At 36.2% G+C, this 8,329-nt stretch overlaps 1 non-coding gene across 1 annotated transcript; it reads left to right on the top strand.

The window, feature by feature from the left end:
- Window positions 1-1,533: 1,533 nt before the first annotated feature.
- Window positions 1,534-1,640, top strand: LOC130870638 (U6 spliceosomal RNA). The gene has a single exon (XR_009056774.1). It is a non-coding gene; the product is annotated as a U6 spliceosomal RNA (small nuclear RNA).
- Window positions 1,641-8,329: the final 6,689 nt, after the last annotated feature.

Genomic DNA, 8,329 nt, shown 5'->3' with positions numbered 1-8,329 from the left:
CATGCAAATGAAATAAAATAGTACACATTCATATTACCCGGCTTCTTTCATTTGGCCTAATTATTTTGATATCCATTAATCTTGTATGTCTTAGTAGTTCTTTTGTTCTTATCACCAAGTAATACTCCATTATCTATTGCATGATGATACAAGTCCTTTCCCTCTTTGTCTCTAGTTTATGGTTGTTTCAAATAAAGCTGTTATGAATGATCTTGTTTAAGTCTTTGCATGGATGTCTTGGGAAATACCTAACAATGGTATGTTATATGATATGACATTATGCTAGGATAGGTCACATTTATTTTTTTTAATATTATTCGTATGCATGTGTGTATGTTCATTTGTGTAAGTGCAAGTGAGAATGTGCCACGGAGCCATGTGAGAGGGGGGCGGTCAAAGGATCACTTCAAATGTTGGTTCTCACCTTCCACCTTGTTTGAGACAGGGTCTTGCTCACTAGCTGGGATCCTCCTGTCTCCACAGGAACACTGGGATTACAGATGGCCTTAAGTGTTCTGGGGATCTAAACTCAGGTCCTCTTGTTTGTAAGTCAAGTGCTATCTTCCCAGGCCACATTTAGCCATTTATCTTTGCTACAGAATAGATAACTTTTGAAGTGGTTGCACTATTTGCAATCATCATAATGATATAGGAACATTCCCTTTATTAATTAATTAATTTTGAAATAGGGTTTCCCTGTAGCTTTGGAGCCTGTTCTGGGACTTGCTCTGTAGATCAGGCTGGCCTTGAACTCACAGATATCCTCCTGCTACATTCTTCATAGTAGGTAGCATGGTTCTATTTTGATTTCAAGTCTTAGCCATTTTAATAGGTCTGTGGCATTATTTGTTATTTGTTGTAGTTTAGGTATGCAAGTCCAAAATGGGTACCGATACTGCCAACATGCCTGTTGATGTCAGTATTAAAATTGTTCATTTTGTTATTAAACTTTTAGAACTCTTTGGGTATTCTATCAACAGCACTTTATCATAAGTATAATTGCAAGCATTTCCTCCTAGGTTGTGATTGTTGTGAAGAGCGGATATTTTTAACTTCTATAAACTCTAATTGATCAACTTGCTCCTCTTGTGAATAGAATTTTTTTACTTCATTTCTATTTTTTTCTTTTAACCTAACCAACAGGCACAAAAATTTCTACTTATTTCTTTTCCCCGAAGTTTACAATTTTAGGTATTCTTGTGTGTGTGTGTGTGTATGCATATCGTGTATATATATATATATATATATATATATATATATATATATGATTCAGTTTTGGTGAATTTTTGTATTTAATTTTTTGCATGGACATATTCAATTGATCCAGACTAGTTACTCTGAAACTATTACCCTTTCTCCACTGAAATGCTTTTGCACCTTTGTCAAAATCAGTCTTCCACCATAATAGACATTCATAGAACACTTCACCCAGCAACACATAAGATACATTGTTCTCCAGACCTCAAGAAACATACTTCAAGATAGATTACATGTTAGTCTCAAAAATTTACAAGTGTTGAAAGTATACAAAGTGTGCTCGCTTCGGCAGCACATATACTAAAATTGGAACGATACAGAGAAGATTAGCATGGCCCCTGCGCGAGGGTGACACGCAAATTCATAAAGCATTCCATATTTTTAATCTTTAATAATTAAATAAATAAATAAATAAGAAAGTATAAAAAGTATCTTCTAAGACCAAAGTAGAATAAAGCTAGAGATATATAAAAGAAGAGCAGATATAAAACTCAAAAATATGTGAATATTAACCAACATACACTGTAACGACCAATGTCTCAAAGGAGAAATCACAGGAGAAATGAAGAAACACTTCAAGTTTAGTGAGAAGAGAAATACAACGCAAGTACTGACCAGTGGAACACTGACAGCTGTGCACAATCCCATTACAAAAGCAGAAAGCATATATCAGAAAGTAATTTACACCTTGAATAACTAGCAGAAGAGCTAACCAAATCTAAAGGTAGAGAAGAGGCTGTCACCCACAAAACACTAAAAACAGAGAACAAATGTGTCAGCCTGCCCTTCGACCCTGAGCAGACTGGATATATTATGCACTACAGCATCTCCACAAGGGACTTTTATTGTAGGGTCAAAAGAATAATGAATGTGTAGCTGTTAGGTACAGGATAAAGTTGACATTTGTGTGTCATTTATTACGAAAGAAGCTAAAGCTTTGGAGAACACGGGTTTAACATAACTTGACCTTAAAATTCTACACATGGCGTTTCTACATACATATGTTCATGCTGAGGTTGTAGGCCATTATATAACGTGTGGGGGAGAATCCATTTCAACAGTGCATGGCCAATGTTCTTCTCCGTAGCATTTGTAAGAACAACATGAAGTCCCAGAAATATTCTCCCTTATACAATAAAAGTCAGACTGGAAATTCTAGAAGAACTCAAAAGGTTTGGGCTAAAAAATTGTAAAGATAAAATAAGAATTGATTGCCTTTCGGTCTCATAAGTTTAAAAAAAATTGATCATACCCAGAGGAATTTGCATTAACACAAAAATGAAAAGTCCTATCTGTCTGCTGGATATTTGTGTGAGTCCAGTTTGTATGTCTAAGAAGTTGTTGGTTATCATTCAGTTTTTTAGGAAAAGAGGCAATTTTCTGTTCCAACTGATGCACCAAAAAATAAATAAAAATAAAAAAATAAAAAGCTAAGTGGAAATCACAGGATAATCATGAAGTTGCCATGTACTATAAACTGCAGATAAATTTAAAATACAGACAGACCCCCCCAAAGGATAGTGTTGCATAATAGAATGCAGCTTTTTTTTTATTTCTGTATATCATCTCATTCACAGAACCCACAGGGCTTAGTTATGAACATAAATTACTAGTTCACCTCTCTCTCCACCTCTCATTTAAAGCATGAACCAAACTGAACTACAACATGCTAAAAGTAGATGACGTGTTAATGTTTATTGCATGATAGAAACAAATAAAACTTTCACAGAAACACAAAAATTCAGAAAAATATGTGTTTAACTAAATCTGGCACATCAATGTCATTGGGTGAAGGAGTCATCTTCAATACTAAAGGCTCTGTTAGCCTTTGAGATGACAGCGGTTGTTCAAAGCAACTCCATGGGTAAGCAGCGGGGCAAGGACCTGATCATTTCTACACAAAGAATCTAGGGGTAGGTGCAGAAGTAGGTTTGTATGCTGGCTCGTTGTGAGGCTCAATGCAACTCAGTACTAGAGAGATGTATAACAATTCAACAGAATTGTACACAACGTGATTGTGAATGGAAGATGAGAAGGTCAGGCAAAAATGTCAGGAGGAACAAGTTTGCAGTAAGATTGTGGTTCAATACCACTAACCTAAGAGACAGAACCAAAATAGACGAGCTTAGGCTTTGCCATGGAAAGGGAGGGTGCCCTTCCTGAAAAAGCCATGAAGAGTAAAGCTGCCAGTGCAACACTGCAGAAAATAGAAATTCGAAATCCTGATTTCCCTGAGTCTTTCCTTCTTTTCCATTTCTTTTATTTTCTTCTCTATTTTCTTTACTGTATTGAGATCATAAAAATCTTTTCTACTGATTCCCTTAATCAAAGCACAGTGTTATTTGGACATGGACTTTAGACATTTAATTTTGCTTTTCTATCTCCTAACTTGGTGTTTTATAATCAATAAGGGCATAGTGACTGAACTGGTGACTTCTAATTTAAATTCAACATGTAACTACAGTATCAAATGTATCATTAAAGTATTCGGCTATAACGCAATTTCTGGCACGATTGCTAAGCGCATACTCATTACTGTCTCTTGCCAAGTATTAGAAATTGCTGCTGACTCCCCAAGTTTCAGTCTGAGAGACTATGAATACCATTCTTTGCAGGTGTCCTTTGGTTTCCTCTCCTGCAATCTATTCTAGTGAAACCCGACCCTGCAATCAGTGCACAGACCAGGTCTTCTACAAGCAGCACCCAGAATTCACAGCGTCTGAGCACTTTCCGGACAACAAAAGTCAGTGCTGGGCTGAGTCCAGTGGACAGAGATTTATGTGTGATTATATATATCACCCCTTTAATACTTTAAGGAATTAAAAGTATACTTTAAATGATTTTACACCTACCAAATGCGTTTCTGCTTGTAATGGAAAAGCCACTGGTGAGTCCTTCCTTCCTTCCTTCCTTCCTTCCTTCCTTCCTTCCTTCCTTCCTTCCTTCCTTCCCTCTCTCCCTTCCCCTTCCTCCCTTCCTTTTATTCCTCCCTCCCTCCCTTCCTTTCTTTTAAGAGTTATTTGTTTTTATTTTATGTGTGTATGTTTATATGTGCACCACATGTATGTCTGATCTCTGCAGAGGTCAGATCCTTGAAACTAGAGTTACACGTGGCTGTGAGATGCAGTGTGGGTCCAGGGAATTGAACCCAGGTTCTCTACAAGAGCAGCATGTACTCTTAACTGCTGAGCCATCTTTTAAACCCTTTAGTGAAGATCATGGATCATTGGGTTTCCCAGCAGCACAACACTTCTATGAAGGATTCCAGTTGTGTTTTTCCTTGTCATTTTCTCTTTCTTATTAGATAAAGAAGCTGAAACTCTAATATCTCCCGAAAATAAAGTGAAAAAGAATCATAATAGAAAGACTGTCTTCTTGCTACTTCTAAATCAAAAAGACTCAGCCCTCATTAAAAAAAAAAAAAGACTAATAAGCTTCATTATTTTCTGTGTCACTGTTTTGTTTTTCTGGCTACCTGGTAATATAAGGATACAAATGAAAAGTCTACTGGAGGAAATTCTAAATTAATAGGAATGCAATAGTTAACCTTATATATTCTCCAAGTTCATCAGATGTAGAGATAAAAGATCAATACTTCATATCAAAGAGTCTATCTAGAAAAAGTTGTATTTGATGTTAGAAATAAAAATCTTTTAATTATGCAAATACAGTCTGTGAAGGAAATGTCTGACTATAATTGTTTTAGTAAAGACAATGTTTGACACCTGTATGTTATTATTTTTTTTACATGTTTCTGCAACATATACATATAGACTAACCCTATATCTTTAAGTGGTATCACTATGCTGGTATAAGTAACACAGACAGAGGCAGGCAAGTGCGGCATATCCAGTACAGCAAACTGAATAAAAGCATAACGAATCTTGTCACGACTCTTGATTTCAAGAATCTTAGGACACCAGTGTTTATGCAGAATCAAACATTTTCAGAAACACGAGCCTATAATAACGCTGCAGTGAAAAGGTTTTCTTTTTTTCCTTGCAGGAAATTATAGTAATTTTTCTTTATTGTCTGCTTGTGATATTTTGGTACTGTAAAACTATTATTATAGGTTTCAGAAGACCACCCTCTTGGATGACATTTGAATTGGTTACTAGGACAAATCAGGGAGCAGTTGTTGAACCTGAAACCTGGAGGGGTGGGTATGTGTTGGGTTCAGAGTCTGTCTTATGATGTGACAGATGTGCCATCCGTCTGACATTGAAACTAGAAATAAGACCATACGGAAATGGCCAACATGGAGTTTTAAGAAAAGTGGAGACAGCTAAGTGGTTACAGAAAGAAAGAAAAGGAGCAACAGAGGGTAGCAAACTTCTGAGCACTGACCGCAGCTAGGTCTCGGTTTAAGACTATAAACGTATATGGGGGTTGGAAAAATGGCTCAGCGGCTTCCCCAAGGAACCTCATAGCACTCATATGAAGTGACTCACAACCCCTGTAAGTTCAGCTACAAGAAGTCTCACACCTTCTCTGGCCCTTGAGGGCACTTTTACACCTCTTTCTGTCTGTCTCTCTCTGTCTCTGTCTCTCTCATAAACACACACACACATAAAATAAATATTTTAAACATTTAAAAACTAAATGGATCACCTGAAAATAGATGTTATAACACCAGAAAATGAAAATAAATAAAAAAACAAGTGGAAGAATTTAGAACATTACTGTTAAGCAAAAAGAACAAAGACATTTATCAGGAAGGTCTGAGTCTTGGGCAGGAAGCCCAAGACTTTCTCTCTCTCTTTCTCTTACATGACAACAAAATTTCTAGAATCTAAAAAATTCATTCATTGTATTTAGATGATTTGAATATTTGGCTTGTTATTGGTTAAAACTGTTTTTAGCATTTGTTTTAGAATAGTGAAGATGCTCTTCTGCTTTGTAGAGTAAGAAGAACACATGGGAAACTGAAAGAAATGCCCAAGGCAAATATCTAAGATTTGCTGAAGATAAACTTGTGTCAAAATATCAGACTAGCCCTGCATATTTACCACATTTCAGTAAAAATGGGTCAGTCTCTAGTACCAAGACTGCTTTCTGTTATCAGTTCTCTGATCGAGATGATAGCCATGGTTCGGATCACGGTGGTTTGGAAAGGGAAGAGCTTAATTTGTAATTCACAAAAGCTTTTGAGAAACCCAGTTATCAACAGAAGAAAAGAGATGAAGGGCGTTTTCCCATGCATGGTAACATTTTATCCTAGCATCCTTTATGCAAGGTTTGCTGTTAAAACTGGTTATTTTGGAATAAATAAAACTGACTCTCGAAGGAATAGTACCATTTATATAATATCTGTACTTCGATTTGTCCATTTGGTCAAAGTGTTTGTTACTGATTGGTACATGACTTCAGCTGCCCAATGGCTATTAACCCATTATATATACATAGACAACGGTCTGAAAATAGACTATGAGACTCAAGTCTTTGGCTTTGATGTTTCAGCCTCAAGTTGCCACAGAAACATTTCAAACAGCCAACAGTTGAGCTGATTAGTTTCTGTGGCCCCATTTCTATTCCACCTTCGGAAATTCCACTTTATTTGTATATTGGGCTGCATGATAATATTTTATTTGAAGAAAGATTCACCCACACACACCAACAATGTCTGAAAAATAGGAGTTATAATTATCTGTAGGGAATCCACCTGCATGAAAATTTTCAATAGACAAAATACCTCTTAGAGCAAGGAAAAATGCCTCCCATTTTAATGTCTATAATCATCTACAGTAAATAAAAAATTTTGCATATCTACATGCTATACTCTGTCATTTGCTAAGATTTTTTTCTTCTTTTTAATAAGAGATCACTTCATTAAGTTAGGGGAAATGCAGCATTCAGAAACCACACAGTGGAAGCAACTACTGGGGTGGCGTATGTCTGCAATCCCAGCGCTCTAGAATTCTAAGCTCAACCTGGATTACATAGTGACACCCTTTCTAAAATTAATTAACAATTCTAAAGCTTAAAAAAAAACTCTCTATAATGGGTCTCCAAACACCATGTGGGGATGTCAGGGAAATATAACATCGTTCAGTTGATGTCACAGTACTGGTTGTACAATTGGTCCATGATTTCTTTTGTTTTTGTTTTTTTAAGTAACAGAAGAGATCAGGTTAGCCATGCTACATCTTGACAACAGTGGCTGTCTCTACACCGTGATGGATCAGATGAGGCAGGGGACCAAGGATTTCTCATGTGGACGAGCAGCCCCTTAACAGAGACTTAAAAACAAATCTTGGAAGGGGACTTTCTATAATTTCATGCATTGACTCTAGAATAGCAACCCACACAATTATCTTCTGAAAATGACCTTTGGGGAGTTAATTATGTAAGTATTCCAGTCATCTTCCTAGTTTTTCTGAGCTTTAGTAATCCATCCTTAAAATGTAAAATAGGAAAAAAAGAATGATATATTTAAAGCAGATTTGGGCTTCACCCAGAACTAAAATGATTAATTTTTGAACAAAAATCAAGTCGGACAAGAGCCTTTTTAATTTTGGAAATTTTTGTGGGAAGGCCTGGAAATAAAAAATGACAAGTGAATGAGTTGGAAATTACTAGAATAACTATACAACTTTGAACTAGGCATCATAAATTGTAGATACTTGTTAAAATGCATACTACAGTTTCGACAAAGCAATACTAATGGGCACAATAAATCTCACACTAGGCCACTCAAGTATTTAAAACAAGCACGAGACCAACCAAAGGAAATATTTCAAATGAGCAATGCTAAATGAATCAAGCCCTCTTCGGGTAGGCTGGGTCTCCTGGATCTCACGGTTTGGAGTATTTCAGATGGGTTTTGCATGTGCTCAGATGTGTTTATGCATACAAGTAATGGAGCAAAAAGCAATAATGAGGCAGAGCATTAAGGATGTAATAGATGTTCGAACTCTATCTGGTTCATTCATATGAGGCAGAAAATTAGTTGGGTGTTTTAAAATGGAACAATAAAGGAGAAAGGAATTATAAAATGCCTGGATTTTTACCACAATTTTCTCCTTACCCACCCACAATAATTTACTTTTCTAAAGTTGATTAATGAAGTATG

Source organism: Chionomys nivalis, chromosome 2 (genome assembly GCF_950005125.1).
Source record: "Chionomys nivalis chromosome 2, mChiNiv1.1, whole genome shotgun sequence".
In the NCBI taxonomy this organism is placed as follows: Eukaryota; Metazoa; Chordata; class Mammalia; order Rodentia; family Cricetidae; genus Chionomys; species Chionomys nivalis.
Note: the sequence above shows the minus strand (reverse complement) of the source record. Positions and strands in the feature narration are given on the sequence as shown.